Raw genomic sequence first — 18,558 nt, forward strand, 5'->3', positions numbered from 1 at the left:
TTTTTTTCTTTTAGGATCTATATGAATTCAAAATTAACTCATTTAATTACCTATTCATTCAATTTCATCCAGAAAATACCTATTTGGGCATTTTTCCACTTTAGCCCCTAAAGTTTCACATTTATTCAATTTAGTCCTTATTTCACAAATACATAAAATTCATGAAATTTCATTAAACCCAACCCTAGAAAAATTTCATATAGGTCCCTAGTAGCCTATATTTTTCATTTATTTCACATTTCAATCCCTCAATTTACAAAATTCTCAATTTAATCCCTAATATGCATTTTTACTTAAAAAAACTTTACAAAACATGTATATCAAACACGAAGCTTTCATATTTCATCTTCAAACACTCAAAAACACATAGATTCATCAATGGAAAGTCATAAAATCTTTAACAAATTCGAAAATTAAAGCACAAGCTAGCTAGTAATCAAAGCAACGATCACAAAAACATAGAAATCATCGAAAACGAAACAAAAATGAACCTTCAATTGAGCATCAACATGGTCAAACCCTAAAACATCATCTTTGGATTCTTTTCTTTTGATGTTCGGTTATTGATGAAGGAAAATAAAGATGAAAATGCTTTTTTTTAGTATAACTTAATTAACCAATTTACAATTTTAACCTTAATATAAAACATTTAATAACATCCATTTAATGCCTATTTATGTCCATTCCCACTATCAATGGTATATTCACAACATAAGGACCTTCCATTTAATAAGCCATGGCAATTAAGCACTTTAAACGAGTAGAATGCAACTTTTGCATTTTATATGATTTAATCATTTTTTCTCCAATTGAGCTATTAAACGATAAAATTAACTCACGAAATTTTCACACATATATAATCACATGTTATAAACACCAAAAATAATATTAAAATAAATTTTCAGTCATTGAATTTGTGGTTCCAAAACTACTGTTCTAATTTAGCTAAAATCGGGCTATTACAACTCTTCCCTTTATGGATTTTCGTCCCCGAAAATCTTACCAATGAATAGGTTTAGATGTTGCTTGCTCATAGTATCCTCAGATTCCAACGTAGCTTCTTGAACCCCGTGTCGATGCCATAAATCATTTACTAATGCTATTCTTTTATTTCTCAGCTCTTTGATCTCACGACCCAAAATTCGGATCGGTTCTTCACAGTACGATAAATTTGACTGAATTTCAACCTCAGAAGGAGAAATAACATGTGACGGATCGGATCGGTATCATCGAAGCATTGATACATGAAACACATTATATATTTTCTCTAATTTAGATGGCAATGCTAGCCGATAAGCCATTGGTCCAACTCACTCGATAATCTCGTACGGTCGATGAATCGCGGACTCAATTTTCCTTTTCGACCAAACCGTAATATCTTTTTCCATGGCGATACTTTCAGAAACACTCTATCTCTGATCTGAAACTCAATATCTTTCTGTTTCAAGTCTGCGCAAGATTTCTGTTGATCCGATGCTGTTTTCAAACTATTGTGAATCACTTTCACTTTTTCTTCAGTCTTTCTAATCAAATCAACCTCGTGAATCTTATTCTCACTTAGCTCAGTCCAGTACAAAGGTGTTTGACACTTCCAACTGTTTAAAGCTTCATACAGTGCCATTTTAATACTCGATTGAAAACTATTGTTATACACAAATTCAAACAACGACAAATACTTTTCCCACGTACCTTCAAACTCAAGAATGTAACATCTTAACATATCCTCAAGTATCTGCATAACTCGTTCGGATTGACCATCCTTCTGTGGGTGAAATGCGGTACTAAAATGTAGTGTTGTACCCAGTGCATCTTGCAGTTTCTTCCAAAACCTTGATGTGAACCTCGAATCTCTATTCGAAACAATAAGAACAGGTACTCCGTGTAATCATAACCTTAGAAATATACAACTCAGCTAACTTTTCAAGCGAATAGTCCGTTCGTACTGGAATGAAATAAGTTGATTTTGTCAATCCGTCAACTATAACCCAAATTGCATCTTTCTTTCTCGGAGATAGGGGCAATCCTGACACAAAATCTATAGTCACTTTATCCCATTTCCACTTGAAAATCATGATAGGCTGTAATAAACCTGACAGCACTTGATATTCAGCTTTGACTTGCTAACAAATTAGACATTTAGAAATGAACTCTGAGATATCTCGTTTCATTCCATACAAACAATAAAGTTGTTTCAAGTCATTATATATTTTCGTGCTTCCCAGATGAACAGATAAACTACTATTATGTGCTTCATTCAAAATCATCTGAATCAACTCTGAATTTCTTGGAACACATATTCAGCCTCTGAATCTCAAGCAGTCATCAGAATTAACTTGAAACTCTGAATCAAGGTTCGAATCACATTGAGCTCGTTTTGCTAACATCTCATTATCGACTTTTTGATCTTTGCAAATCTTTTGTAAAAATAATGGTTTCGCTTTCATCTCGGGCACAATCGAACCATCTTTAAACAAATCTATTTGAGTGTTCATTGCACATAGAGCGAACAAAGATTTCCAGATTAATGCATTAGCAACAACATTTGCTTTTCCTGGATGGTAGTCTATTAGTAGTTCGTAATCTTTTAATAATTCTAGCCATCTCCGCTGTCGTAAATTCAAATCTTTTTGAGTCATCAGATATTTCAAACTCTTGTAATCTAAATAAACATGGCATTTCTCACCAAACAGATAATGACGCCAAATCTTCAATGCAAACACAATGGTTGCTAACTCTAAATCGTGTGTCAGGTAATTCTTTTCATGTGGCTTCAACTGTCTCGAGGCATAAGCTATAACTTTGCCTTCTTGCATCAAAATGCAACCTAGACCATTCAATGATGCATCACTAACGATCACAAATTCTTTACCCAATTCTAGCTGTACTAGCACTGGAGCTTCAGTCAAAAGAGCTTTTAGCTTATCAAAACTTTTCTGACATTTCTTGGGCCATTCAAACTTTAGATCTTTCTGAAGCGATCTCGTCAATGGAGCTGTAATCATCAAAAAGCCTTTTACAAATCATCTATAATAGCTGACGAGTCCTAAGAAACTGCGGACCTCAGAAACATTTCTCAGAGGCTTCCAATCTATAATCGCAGATTTCTTACTCAGGTCAACTTGAATACCCGCAGCTGAAACTATATGCCCCAGAAAACCAACCTCGTATAACCAAAATTCACATTTGCTGAATTTTTCATACAACTACTTATACCGTAGAGTCTGTAGTACAATTCTCAAATGCTCGGCATGCTCAGATTCATGTCGTGAATATATCAATATGTCATCAATGAACACAACAACAGATTGATCTAGGTACAGTCTGAAAATTTGGTTCATTAAATCCATAAAGACTGCAGGAGCATTCATTAGTCTGAAAGGCATAAATAAAAATTCATAATGTCCATACCTCATTCGAAAAGCTATCTTTGGCATATCAGAGTCTCTAACTCGCAACTGGTAATAACCCAATCTCAAATCTATATTTGAAAACACTGTAGCCCATTTTAACTGATCAAACAAATCATCTATTATGGGCAGAGGATATTTATTCTTGATCGTCACTTTGTTAAGCTGTCGGTAGTCTATACATATTCTCATCGTGCCATCTTTCTTTTTCACAAACAAAACAAGAGCACCTTAGGGTGAGAAACTCGATCTTGCAAACCCTCTGTCGATTAATTCTTGTAATTGAGATTTCAATTTTTTTGGAGCCATTCTATACGGAGCTATTGATATCGACATTGTTCCTGGCACTAACTCAATGCCAAACACAACCTCTTGGATCGGTGGTAAACCCAGTAACTCTTCAGGAAACACATCCGGATATTCACACACAACTGGCACTGTTCTACCTTCTTCTCAGTCGCTTTTGGTAAACCATTCAAATCATCTGACTCAGTCTAGATAATCTCATTATTTTGACATCTCAAATCAATCATCTTTCATTTACAATTCACTATAGCATCATGTAGCATTAGCCAAACCATACCCAGATGATACTTGATATTCGTGACAGGTTTTAAATATTCATAATGAATCGTTCTTGAAACTAACTATTATCACGATGAAGCCAAGTGTACCTATCGAACAGTAGTATAGCTTTAGCAAGACCAAATTATCGAACCCAAAGGAACTAAAAGTACTAGTATCAACTTTCTTTTTATTATCTAGCCTAAAAAATAAAATGGTTTTGTTTATCTACTTAATTAATTAAACTAAGAAATCATAAAAAAGAAATTTGGGGAAAATACTTTTTGGAAAACTCGATTGATTAAGACAATACCTAAGGAAAAATCCACCTAGACTTCACTTGTTATTTGACTCTGAATTGGACGATTTATTCATTCAACTTGTTCTGTATAGATCGCTAAGTTATATTATTATCTCTCTCGAGACTGACAACGTCTATCCCTAGTTTGAATAATTGAAATCTCTTTCTAATTAACGCCCTAGGGTTGCATTAACTCGATCTATGGATCCTCTTATTAGGTTTCACCCTAATCTGAAAAAATCTTGTCACCCTATCTCTAGGTGCGCAACCAACTCCGCTTAATTATGACAAATTTACTCTTAGATAGGGTCTATTCCTCCTCTAAATAAGAGCTTAACTTGAATCAATATCCTGGAATATCAAGACAAGAATTAAGAACACATAATTAAGAACAACTCAAATATTTATCATACAATTCAGATAATAATAACAAGATCCATAATAGGTTTCATCCCCCTTAGGTATTTAGGGGTTTTAGTTCATACTAATGAAAGAAAACATCTCAAAAGAATAAAAATAACAAAACATAAGAAAACCCAAAACTCCTTAGGGAATTTAAAGGGAGATCTTCAATCTTGATTGTGAATCCGACATCTGAGATGGATCGATCGATTTTCCTTGAGCAATTCCTTGCTTCATCCTCTCCGTCCCCCGTCTAGGTGCTTCCCCAGGTGTTTAAATAGGCTTTGGAATTGCTAAGAGCCCTCAAATTGGCCTTTTCCGAATTGGACTAAACTTGGGCTCGGTAGGGACACGCCCATGTGCGATTTGCTTAAGGCTGTGGTCAAGGCTGTTAAATGGGCACGGGCGTGTGATCTACCCGTGTAAATCGTGCTTTGACCTTGCCAAAGGGACACGGCTGTGTGGTCTGCCCATGTGAGGAAGTCCAGGTCGTGTTGATTTTGTACGTTGGTCTATTTTCTCAGTTTTTGGTCCGTTTCTCGTTTGTTTCACTCTCCTATGCTCACCTAAGTATAAAACATGAAATTAAGGCATTAGGAGCATCAAATTCACTAATTTTAAGGAAAAATCATCCATAAAATGTGTTAAGCATGGGATAGAAATATGTATAAATTACGGTTTATCAAATACCCCAACACTTAAGTATTTGCTTGTCCTCAAGCAAAATTCTCAACTCATAATCAAAATAAATTCTTCTCAACTTATAATTTCTATCGATAATATCTCAAAATAATCCATAGGTAATCATACATTGAAAATTCAACTGAAAGAACATCAAAGTTTCAAACATTCCAAGTTAAGCATTTTATTATGAAAACATAGGTGTCTCCCCTCATCTAAGTAATTACCTTTGATTAAAAATATCACAGAGTTTCACATCCTCACTAAAGATTCACTCAAATCACTCAAGGTGTTTAAGTACAATAAATGAAGCAGTCAATAGTCAATAATGAAAAGTCATTACCATAGGCTTGCATGAAAATCAAATCTCCACCACTATAAATTGAGATGAAAAATCAATCAAAAGTTCTTTAGAGGGTTGTAACGTGGCTTTGGTTAGAGGGTGTGGTCACAAGCTGAAAGAAAGGGTTAGAATCGAGATTGAATTGGAAAAAATTGCCTAACTAGAAAAATTACTAGTCATCAATTGCGTACAACAGAGCTTTTTCTCAGAATATTTTTAATTTCTTTATCTTAGAAGATCACTAATACTAATATGTATACATGTATTTTTTTAAAATAACAAGTCAAATTAAAAAATAGAATAAAACATAGCTAAGCAACTATTCCTACTCAAATCTCGACAAAAATATGGATCAAATTAATTTAGGGGATTTCAACAATAATGAGTTATGGGTTAATATTGAGGGTAAATCAATGAATGGGTTGTTAGGCTCAAGGGGGTTCACTAGGGGTTAATTGTGAAGGTAGGCTTTTATGGAGTGAGTGGGTTAAACCTAAGTGCCTTTATCATTTTGACATACCAAATCAAATGGTGTGGTCTTGACATGTATAATCAAGCAAGTTCTAGAATAACAATTCAATACTGACACACTCATAATGAAAGTGAGCATGAAAGAAATAATAGATGCTCTAAAGGCTTAATATCTCACAAAAATTATGGCTTTTTTTATGTTTAAACTTGTGACTTCCAACTCAAAATAATACCTAAACTTGGGGAAATAACCTAAAAGTTTTTAATTCTTCAAAAATCAACTTATCATGCTTGATTCCCTAATGTGTTAAAGTTTAAACAATCAATGCATAAATGCCTATGTTTTAATTCAAGATATATCAATAAAAATTATAGACTAATTGGAATTCATTCTAATAATGATATGAGAAGATCGCATGAGAATAAAACAAAATTCAGTGATTTTTAAGATGTACATTGCCCTCAATGTACAAAGGTAGATATATTGAAAAAGATAGATTTATAATCATAAGATAGGGAGAGAAGTGAAACTTCCTAAATGATGAATGAATTCCTTGAACTGGAGTTTTAGAGAATAATCGGCGTGAGAGTGGAGGATGATATTTTGGTGGTGTCAGAGGTTTATTAGTCCATAAGTCCTGCGCCAAAAGAATATTATATCTAGTGGTAGCTATGGTCGTAGTCGAGCAGGACATGCCAGTCGTGGAAAACCTTTCCAGGTGGAGTTTTTAGTTCCTATGTGATGATGAGCTGAGGAGCTCTTTATAACTGTGACAGAATCAATAACTTTTTAGGAAATATAAGGAAGCATAATTACTTGTAATGGAATAGCCGAAATTGATAATTGTAAAATAAAAATAAAAATTATAAAATCTAATAGAAATAAGATTTAAAGAAAAATAAAAAGTAGTTTTAAAATAGAATAAAAATAAAAACATAAAATAATAAATAAAAGTTTTTAAACATCTTCATCGCTAGGTGGTTCGCGAGGTGGGGGTGGCGATGAGATGTGGAAGTGCTGACAAGTCTGTTGTAAAGTAGCACCAATGTTATCGAAGCGCTGAAAACACTGTTGCTCGAATCGGGTAAGGTGCTTAGAGATGTCAGCGTATGAAGCTGCCGCATGAACTGGACAAGAGGGTGGTGGTGGCTGAGACAGTGGGTCCTCATGACGTGGAGGAACATCATCAATAATGTCCTCAAGGTCTCCCTCCCCGGCTGATTGAGCCAGGCAATACTGAGGAGGGTGAGTTCCTCAGCGCTTCTCGATCATCCTCATACTAAGCATGCTCGAGATGCCTTGTGGGGACATCTGGCCAATAAGAGTAAGGGAGGATGATTGGGCTGCTGTGTTGAGGAGACCGAAGTGCCGTGCCAGTCGAGTAACGTAGGGGCCAATGGAGATGACCCCCCTCCGATGTCACTCTGTCTGGTGGCAAATGGCGAGGGCAATAAAGTAGGCGAGGTCAAGTACATGCCCGTTTGCCATGCTCTATAGAAAGTAGGTGTCGTGAGTGTTGACGAGGCCGGTGCTCTCTCGACGTCCTGTTAAAATGTGTGCCAAGATGGCGTGTAGGTATCTCAATGAGGGAGAAAAAGTCGATGGCTTGGAGCGGCTTCGGTCGTAGGTGGCTAAACTGGGGACCAAAACGTACTAGCACTTCGAGGGAGAGTAGTGGATATGGCGATAGAGAGTGTCGAGGTCATTCTCATCCATGAACTCCTCTGTGTATAGGCCCAAAGCTATACTGAACTTGGGCACACTCAACTGGTGGACTAAACCGCCGAGACGGAACTGGACTGTTCCAGGATCATCAAAGTTGGTCATGACGTCTTGAACATGGAATGTTGAGCAAAGTTCAAGTGTGAGCTCAAGGTATATCGGCTCGATGATTGCAAAGAAGAGGTCCCATAGATCGGTTGTTAGGAGTGCTCGTACATCGTCAGCCACTGGACTTGTTCAAGCGCTGTCCAGTCAATGCAGCATCCCACACCTAAAGGTTAGGCCCGTAGGATTTGGAATAGTTCCTGTTGATTGCCATGTAGAAATTAGAGGTATGGGTGGTGAATTTCTGAGGTAAGGCCCGAGGAAGACACCCCTTTTTGTTTTTTTGAAGCGGGGACATTAGTTTTCTTGCCATGTGAGCTTGACATGGTATTCCTGGAAGAAGAACAAAGAATATAACATAACTAACTAAATCAAGAAGTAATCATGAATATAGTTAATCTAACCCGTCCAACCAACAATACTCAGCAGTTTAATCTAAATGATAGAAGTTTATATAGCAATTGACATAATAAAAACATGATTATTTTCAACATAAAATGACTGAACTAGACTCTTATGGGAACACACGAAAAGAATGAATGTATCAGAAAGCATTGACTAAAATTACAAAGAATAAACGTATAAGCATGACTATAGTGAGAACTATGAATATAAATAAAAAATCTACCCAATAAAACCATAGAATAATAAAATTAGTAAAAGTGATGAAGAAAATAGAGAGAAAAGAGTAAACAAACGGTGAAAAGATGAGAATGGGTGTCGAAAATGGAGTTGGAGGCGGCGCACGAGCAAGGCAGGGAGGCCGTGTGGATTTGCAGTGGCTAGGGTTAGGGATTTTGGGTAAAGAAGATGATGAATAGTGAAGTGTATTTATAGATTTTGGGACACACAGCTAGGGGACATGCCCGTGTTCCCTAATTTTTGCCCGTGTGATTCACGAATTTTGAATTTGGGCGTGTCTAACATTTTGCCCACGCCCGTGTTCCTTGGGCATGTAGGTGCACACAGCCATGTCGCATGGTTGTGTCTATCTTCGTTTGCTTCTCCCACGCCCGTGTATGTAGGCCCATGCCTGTGTTAATCTGACAGGTTTGACCACGGGTTCTAGACACGGGCGTGGCGAATGCCCGTGCTATTTTCTCAGGTTCAACCACGGTTCTTTGACATGGGCATGTTGCACGCTCGTGTTGTCTTGACAGATTCGTCCATGGTCCTAACGCATGGCATTGGCGACTTATCACATCCCGTGTTGGGGAAAATTTTGCCCTGTTTTCACACGGCCTAAGGCACGCCCATGTGCCTGGCTGTATGTGCTTTAGAAAGCCTATGTTCCATGAGTCGGTTAGTATGTTAGATGTTAAAACTAAAATTTAAAGAAATTAATATTGTTAGTGCTCGGGTTGCCTCTCGAGAATATCTTACTTATAGTCTAAGCTCGACTTACCTCTCCGGTGTGTGATCATGGTGGATCGAGGAGTTTACACTCCTCATCCCTACTACAAATTATATCAACATAAGGTTTAAGATGAGTACTATTTACCTTGAACGTGCCGAATTTAGGGTGATTTACCTCAACACAATCGTATGGAAAAATGCTAGTTACCGTAAGAGGGGTTTCTTCATTCGGTTCAAAAGTGGCGATTCGAGGATCTGCTGCATCTAGTAGTACTTTGTCTCCAACTTGAAGTTGATTTGGTGAGGCATTGAGCTCGTTCCGACGTAGTTTTGGTTTATCGTGTTTTCTCAGTTTAAATGTAACTCCTCAATTCGTAAACTTCATTTTTCATGGGTAGATTCTTTATTGTGGATTGAACATGGCTCATTTGTGTCCTTTGAACTTATTTCCTACAAAATAGGTTGCACTGTATGATCAGTCTTAGTAGAACAATTTGTACAATCACCTTCAATTTTCGATTTGTTGTTCGGGTTGCGAGCTTGAAGGTTAATTGTTTCGTCTCCTACACGAAGTGTGAGTTCACCTATGCCAACGTCAATAATTGTTCTTGCAGTTGCTAAAAAGGGCCTTCCCAAAATTAAAGGAACATTACTGTCCTCTTTTATGTCTAAAATAATAAAATCAACTAGGAATATAAATTTGTCAACTTTAACGAGTACGTCTTCAATGATACCCCTAGGAAATCTGACAGTTTTATCTGCTAATTGAATGTTCATCCTAGTTTGTTTGGGTTTCCCTAGACCTAGTTGCTTAAACAATTTGTAAGGCATAACATTGATATTAGCCCCTAGATCAGCCAACGCATTATTAACATCTAAACTACCAATTAAACAAGGAATCGTAAAACTCCCTAGATCTTTTAGTTTGTTGGGTAGCTTATTCTGAAGAGTGGTGAGCAAACTGCGTTCAGTTCCACATACGACCTTTCATCTAACTTTCATTTATTTACTAGAAGCTCCTTTAAAAATTTGATTGCGTTCGGCATCTGTGAAAGTGCTTCAATAAATGGTAGGTTAATATGTGGTTTCTTTAAAAGTTTAAGGAATTTACCAAATTGTTCATCTGAGTGGTCTTTCCTTATCGCATTGGGGTATGGCACACGAGGTTTATATTCTATACTTACCGATTTTTGTTTGTTTTGGCCTACCTCATTCCTACCTTCGCTTACCATCGGTTTTGGCCTTGGTTTTGCCACTAACCCTTCCTCATCATGAATGGGAATTACGTTGAGTTGCTCCCTTGAGTTAGATTCAGTGTTGCTTGGCAGGCTACCTTGTAGTCATGCAGAAATCAACTTGGCGAGCTGTCCAATCTTAGTTTCGAGCCCCTGGATTGGTGCTTGTTGATTTTTGAGTGTCGTCTCGGTATTCTGAAAATGAGTCTCTGACACCGAGATGAATTTGGTTAGCAACTCCTTAAGGTTCGGCTTTTTCTCTTGCTGGTATGGTGGTTGCTGAAAGCCTGGAGGGGCGTGGTGGTTTCTGATTTCCTTGGCCTCCCAAAAATTTGAGTAATTCCTCCAACCTGCATTGTAAGTATTGCTATAAGGATTGTTTTGAGATCGAGGATTATTACCCATGTAATTTAACTACTCGTTCTCCATGTTGTGGCCATAAGGTAGGTATTCTGAATTGCTCGATCCACTTCCATTTGCTTCACACTGCATTACTGGGTGAACCTATGAAGAACTAAAAAAACCATCAATTTTCTTATTCAAGAGTTCTACCTGATTAGAGAGCATGGTGACCGAATCGACATTATAGACTTTGGCTGTTTTTGTTGGCTTTGTCCACATGACTTGCCATTGATAGTTATTCAGTGACATCTCCTTTATAAATTCATAGGCATCTTCAGGTGTCTTATTATTAATGGTTCCTCCAGTGACTGCATTAATCATCTACCGAGTCGAAGGATTCAGGCCATTATGAAACGTTTGAACCTGTAGCCAAAGTGGTAACCCATGGTGAGGGCATCTTCTCAAAAGGTCCTTATATCTCTCCCACGCATCGTAGAGTGTTTCTAAATTCATCTGTACAAAAGAAGAGATATCATTACGTAATTTAGCCATTTTATCTGGCAGAAAGTATTTTAGTAAAAATTTTTCGGTCATTTGTTCCCAAGTAGTGATTAACCCCTGCGGTAACGAATTCAACACTGTTTATCTTTGTTTTTCAATGAAAAAGGGAATAACCGAAGGCAAATGGCATCAACAGAAATGCCATTAATTTAAAATGTATCACATAGTTCTAAAAATTTTGCTAAGTGACCGTTACGATCTTCGTCCTGCAAACCATCAAACTGAACAAATTACTGTATCATTTAAATTGTGTTAGGTTTCAGTTCAAAAGTATTTGCAGCTATAGCAGGTCTAACTATGCTCGATTCAGTTCCTGTTAAAGAATGTTTAGCATCATCATACATAGTGCACGGAGTAGGATCTTGATTAATAGCATTCGGAGGAGGTAGTGGATTTTCTTGGTTTTCAACCATCTCCTCGGTTGTGGTTTGAATATCGTCCTCTTACTCGTCCGCTGTGTATCTTAAGCTTCATTTTATTTCTCTTTGGTTTCTGCGAACCGTGCGATCAATCTCATTATCAAAAAGTAATGGTCTTGACCGGTTTCTTCTAGTTATAAACTATAAGAACCTGCCAGAAAAAGGGAAAAAGAAGAATTAGTAATAAAAATTAGAATAACATTTAAATTGCAATAAAATTAAATTGCTAAAGTAATAAAAATCGAGTGTTCTTAATATCTTAGTTCCCCAGCAACGGCGCCAAAAACTTGATACGTGATATTTGTGACAGGTTTGAAATATTTATAATGAATCATTCTTGAAACTAACTATTATCACGATGAAGGCAAGGTACCTATCGAACAGCAGTATAGCTTTAGCAAGACCAGATTATCGAACCCAAAGGAACTAAAAGTACTAGTATCAACTTTCTTTTTATTATCTAGCCTAAAAAATAAAAGGGTTTTGTTTATCTACTTAATTAATTAAACTAAGAAATCACAGAAAAGAAATTTGGGGAAAATACTTTTTGGAAAACTCGATTGATTAAGACAATACCTAAGGAAAAATCCACCTAGACTTCACTTGTTATTTGACTCTGAATTGGACGATTTATTCATTCAACTTGTTCCGTAGAGATCCCTAAGTTATATTATTATCTCTCTCGAGACTAACAACGTCTAACCTTAGTTTGAATAATTGAAATCTCTTTCTAATTAACGCCCTAGGGTTGCATTAACTCATATATGGATCCCCTTATTAGGTTTCACCCTAATCCAGCAAAATGTTGTCACCCTATCTCTAGGTGCAACTCCGCTTAATTATGACAAATTTACTCTTAGATAGGGTCTATTCCTCCTCTAAATAAGAGCTTAACTTGAATCAATATCCTGGAATATCAAAACAAGAATTAAGAACACATAATTAAGAACAAGTCAAATATTTATCATACAATTCAGATAACAATAACAAGATCCATCTTAGGTTTCATCCCCCTAAGGTATTTAGGGGTTTTAGTTCATACTAATGAAAGAAAACATCTCAAAAGAATAAAAATAACAAAACCTAAGAAAACCCAAAACTCCTGAGGGAATTTGAAGGGAGATCTTCAGTCTTGATGGTGAATCCGACTTCGGAGATGGATCGATCAGCTTTCCTTGAGCAATTCCTTGCTTCCTTCTCTCCGTCCCCCATCAAAGTGCCTCCTCAAGTGTTTAAATAGGCTTTGGAATGCTTAAGAGCCCTCAAAATTGGCCTTTTCCAAATTGGACTAAACTTGGGCTCGACAGGGACATGCCCGTGTGCGATTTGCTTAAGGCCATGGTCAAGGCTGTTAAATGGGCACGAGCGTGTGATCGACCCTTGTAAATAGTGCTTTGACCTTGCCAAAGGGACACGACCGTGTGGTCTGCCCGTGTGAGGAAGTCCAGGCTATGTTGATTTCATACGTTGGCCCATTTTCTCTTTTTTGACCTGTTTCTTGTTCCTTTCACTCTCATATGCTCACCTAAGTATAAAACATGAAATTAAGGCATTAAAAGCATCGAATTCACCAATTTTAAGGAAAAATCATCCATAAAATGTGTTAAGCATGGGATAGAAATATGTATAAATTACGGTTTATCACCAGAATTATATCAAATTCATCAAATGGTAACAACATCAGATCAGCGGAAAACAAAAATTCTGAATCATCAACGGACGGTTCTTGTATACTTTATCAACCAACACACACTTGCCTAAGGGGTTCAATACTCTAATTACAAATTCAGTAGACTCTACAGGCAAAGTCTTACTGGATAATAAATTCACACATATATACGAATGAGTTGATCCTGATCTATCAATGCAATAACTTTAGTATCATAGAGAGTAAAAGTACCGATAATAACATCTGGAGATGACACTTCTTCGCAAGTTCTAATAGCGTAGGCTCGTGCAGGTGCTCTTGTTTTAGACCTCACAGCAGAGTCTTTGATTGTTCTCTAACTACCACTCATATTAACAGCATTTCTGGGTGGTCTAACTCTAGCTACAGTGTTACTCAGCCTCGTGTTTTGTACTGTATCTTGCTCAGCTAACTTAGGATAATTACGAATGAAACGATCCATTGATCCACATTTAAAACAGGCTCGATCGTTCAATCTACAATCACTAATATGTCATTTTCCACAATGTTTACATTCGGGTTGATTTTGTCTCACACTGCCAACACTGGCAATAGATGTAGCTTGAGCTTTAGAACTCACAGGTTACTTTTCATAATCTCTGATTGAATATCTCACTAATGCATTAGAACGATTAAATGAATCTCAGAATTTCTTCGATAAAGATTGATACGGCTTACTCATTGATCTCTTTCTTGAGTCTCTAGCTTCTGAGTCTGCTTTTCTCTTTTCTCTGCAAGATCCTAGGCTTTACGAGCCCTTTCAATTAAAACAAAAAATCCTTTGATTTCCAGAATCCTAACTAGAAGTTTTATATCTTCATTCAACCCATCAATGAACCTCTTACACATAATCTCTTTGGTAGAAACATATTCCCGAGTATATTTGCTCAATCGTACAAATTCTCTTTCGTACTCAGTCACAGTCATTCGACCCTGTTTCAATTCTAAAAACTCTTTATGCTTTTGATCGAGAAATCTTTGACTTATGTACTTCTTTCTGAACTCGGATTGGAAAAACTCCCAAGTAACTCGTTCTCTTGGAACCACTGATGTCAACGTTTTCCACTAATGGTACGCATTACCTCTAAGTAAAGATACTACACATTTGATACACTCATTAGGAGTACAAGATAATTCATCGAATACTCAGATAGTATTCTTGAGACAAAACTCAGCTCTCTCAGCATCATCACCAATGGTAGCCCTAAACTCCTCAGCCCCATGTTTTCGAATCTTATCTACTGGCAGCTTACTCAATCGAATCGGATATATCACTTATGGCACAACTAGGATTTGTTGAAGAATAGGTGGGGTGGAGGTTGTTGAACAACTAGATTCGTTCGAATGAACTCCATAAACCACTCACTCATCATCTAGAAGAAGGCTTGCTTAGCCTCTCCCTCGTGGCTACTAGATACAGGCCTAGAGTCAAATTGCACTGTCCTTTGAGTAGGAGCAGGTGCGTTACTCTCTACATCGTCAGCTAGAGTTCGATCGGGATCCATTTGCTATATAAAAACATATTTTGGGCTGTCAGGATTCATCGCACTATCCTAGTTTATATATATGGCATGTATAGCTAGACTCTTACACGCTATGTTAGTCCTAAAATTGACTAAACATAGCTCTGATACCAATAAAATGTAACACACCTAACCCACATTCGTTACCAAAATAGGGTTACGAGGCATTACCGATCAAAGCACAACATACAATATACATTTCTAAAACAAGATTTAATTTCATATAAATATCAAACTAACATAATCATATTGTCGCTTATAAGGTTCTACGAGACTTTAAAACATGTTTAGAAGTGGTTCAGGACTAAATCGATATCATTTACAAGCTTTGAGAAACTTATAAAATTTTCAAACATTCAGGGGTCACACACCCGTGTGAACAGACTGTGTGCTTCACACGGCCACAAGACACGCCCATGTCACAGACCGTGTGAAAATAGGGCATACATACTGACTTGCACCACACGAACGAGGACACGCCCATGTGCCAGGCCATCTGGAAACTAGAGGGGTTACTGACTAGGGTTACACGGTTAAACACACACCCATGTGCCAGCCCGTGTGCCACACACCGCTAGCTGATCGCGTGATTTTGTGTGACAAGTTTTATAAATTTATAATGAATTATTTTTTAAACTAACTATTATCGCGATGTAGGCAAGTGTACCTATCGAACAGTAGTATAGTTTTAGCAAGACCGGATTGTCGAACCCAAAAGAACTAAAAGTACTAGTAATGACTGTCTTTTTATTATCTAACCTAAAAATAGAGGGTTTTGTTTTAACTAACTAATTATCTAAACTAAGAATTCACAGAAAGTAGAATTGGGAGATTACTTTTGGAAAATGTTTAAATTAAGACAATACCTAAGGAAAAATCCACCTAGACTTTACTTGTTATTCTGGCTCTGAATCGGACGATTTATTCATTTAACTTGTTCCGTAGAGATCCCTAAGTTATGTTATTATCCCTATTCAAGACTAATAACGTCTAATCCCTAGTTTGAATAATTGAGACTTTTCTCTAATTAACACCCTAGGGTTGCATTAATTCGATCTATGGATCCCCTTATTAGGTTTCACCCTAATCTGGCAAAATCTTGTCACCCTATCTCTAGGCGCGCAATCAACTCCGCTTAATTATGACAAATGTACTCTTAGACAGGGTCTATTTCTCCTTGAATAAGAGCTTATCTAGAATCAGTATCCTGGGATATCAAAACAAGAATTAAGAACACATAATTAAGAACAAGTTAAATATTTATCATACAATTCAGAAAATAATAACAAGATTCGTCTTAGGTTTCATCCCCCTTAGGTATTTAGGGGATTTATTTCATAAGTAAAAAGGAAAACATCTTAGAAGAATAACGAATACAAAACATAAAGAAACCCAAAACTCCTGAAAGGAAATTGAGGGGAGATCTTCAGTCTTGATGATGAATCCAGCTTCTGAGATGGAACAATCGACTTTCTTCGAGTAATTCCTTCCTCCCTCTCTGTGCCTCCTCTCGGGTGTATTTATAGGCTTTGGAATGCCTAAAAACCCTCAAAATTTTCCTTTTTTGAATTGGATTAAACTTGGGCTCGGCAGGGACACACCCGTGTAAGTCATGTTTTGATTCTGCCAAATTGACATGGCTATGTGGTCTGCCCGTGTAAGGAAGTCCAGGCCATGTTGATTTCATACTTTGGCCCATTTTCTCCGTTTTTGGCCCGTTTCTCGTTCCTTTCACTCTCCTATGCTCTCCTAAGTATAAAACATGAAATTAAGGTATTAGGAGCATCGAATTCACCAATTCTAAGGAAAAATCATCTATAAAATGTGTTAAGCATGGGGTAAAAATATGTAGAAATGACGGCTTATCAAATACCCCCACACTTAAGCATTATCTTGTCCTCAAGCAAAATTCTCAATTCATAATCAAAATAAAATCTTCTATCTCTATCAAAAATACTAATTCATGAGTAGTCATACATTGAGAATTCAACTAAAAGAACATTAGAGCTTCAAACATTCCAAGTTGAGTATTTAATCATGCAAAACTTAGGCATCTCCCCTTATCTAAGTGGTTACCTCTATTTGAAATCTCACGGAGTTTAACATCCTCACTAAAGATTCACTCAAATCACTCAAAGTATTTAAGGACAATGAAAGTAGCACTCATCAGTCAATATGAAAGGTTATTACCATAGGCTTGCATGAAAATCAAATCTCCACCATTATTAATTGAGATGATACATCAATCAAAAGGTCTTTAGAGGGCTGTAACGTGGCTTTGGTTAGGGGGTGTGGTCACAAGCTAAAAGAAACGGTTAGAATTAAGATTGAATTGAAAAATCACTTAACTAGAAAAAGATTTAATCATCACTTGCGTACAACAGAGCTTCTTCTCAGAATATGGAATTTAAATACTTAAGCTTAAAAACAAAAGATTATTACTAATGTGTATACACATTTTGTTTTAAGAAAAAGTTAAATAACATGGACTAACTATTAAGAACAAGACATAGCTGAGCAACTATTTCAATTCAAATCTCGACAAAAATAGGGATCAAATTTAATTTAAGGGATTTCAACAATAATGGGTTAAGGGTTAATATTAAGGGTAATACAAGAAATGGCTTGTTAGCTCAACGGGGTTTACTAAGGGTTAATCGTGGAGGTAGGTTTTTCATGGCATGAGTGGGTTAATCCTAAATGCCTTTCTCATTTTGACATATCAAATCAAATAGTGTGGTCTTGACATGCATAATCAAGCAAATTCTAGAATAACAGTTCAATAATGACGCCCTCATAATGAAAGTGAGCATGAAAGAATTAATAGAGGCTCTTGAAGGCTCAAGATCTCACAAAAATTATGGCTTTTTGATGTTTAAACTTGTGAATTCCAACTCAAGATAATACCTAGACTTGGGGAATCAACCTAAAATTTTGAATTCTTAAAAATCAACTTATCATGCTTAATTTTCTAATGTCTTCAAAGTTTAGATAATCAATGCATGAATGCCTATGTTTTAATTTAAGATATATAAATAAAAATCATAAATCAATCAAAATTTATCCTAAACATGATATGAGAGCTTTTCAAGAGAACAAGGCAGTCATTCAGGGATTTTTCTGATAGTGAAATAAATACCCCCCACACTTAAGATGTACATTGCCCACAATGTACAAAGATAGATATATAGAAAAAAATGTCAAAATAAGATAGGGAGAGAAGTGAAATTTCCTGAGTGAAGAATGAATTTCCATGAACTGGAGTGTCCGAGAATAATCAGCGTGAGGGTGGAGGAGGATACTCCGGCAGTGGTAGAGGTTCATTAGTCCATAAGTCTTGCGCCAAAAGAATATTATATCTAGTGGTGGCTATGGTCGTGGTCAAGCAGGACATGGCAGACGTGGAGAACCTTTCCCGGTGGAGTTTCGAGTCCCTGA

At 36.7% G+C, this 18,558-nt stretch overlaps 1 non-coding gene across 1 annotated transcript; it reads left to right on the plus strand.

Annotated features, from left to right (window-relative positions):
- The first annotated feature begins 11,369 nt into the window (after positions 1–11,369).
- On the plus strand, positions 11,370–11,476 carry LOC128289761 (small nucleolar RNA R71). Its single transcript, XR_008279405.1, has one exon. It is a non-coding gene; the product is annotated as a small nucleolar RNA R71 (small nucleolar RNA).
- The last annotated feature ends 7,082 nt before the right edge of the window (positions 11,477–18,558 follow it).

The sequence above is a fragment of the Gossypium arboreum genome, chromosome 2 (genome assembly GCF_025698485.1).
Source record: "Gossypium arboreum isolate Shixiya-1 chromosome 2, ASM2569848v2, whole genome shotgun sequence".
NCBI classification, from domain to species: domain Eukaryota; kingdom Viridiplantae; phylum Streptophyta; class Magnoliopsida; order Malvales; family Malvaceae; genus Gossypium; species Gossypium arboreum.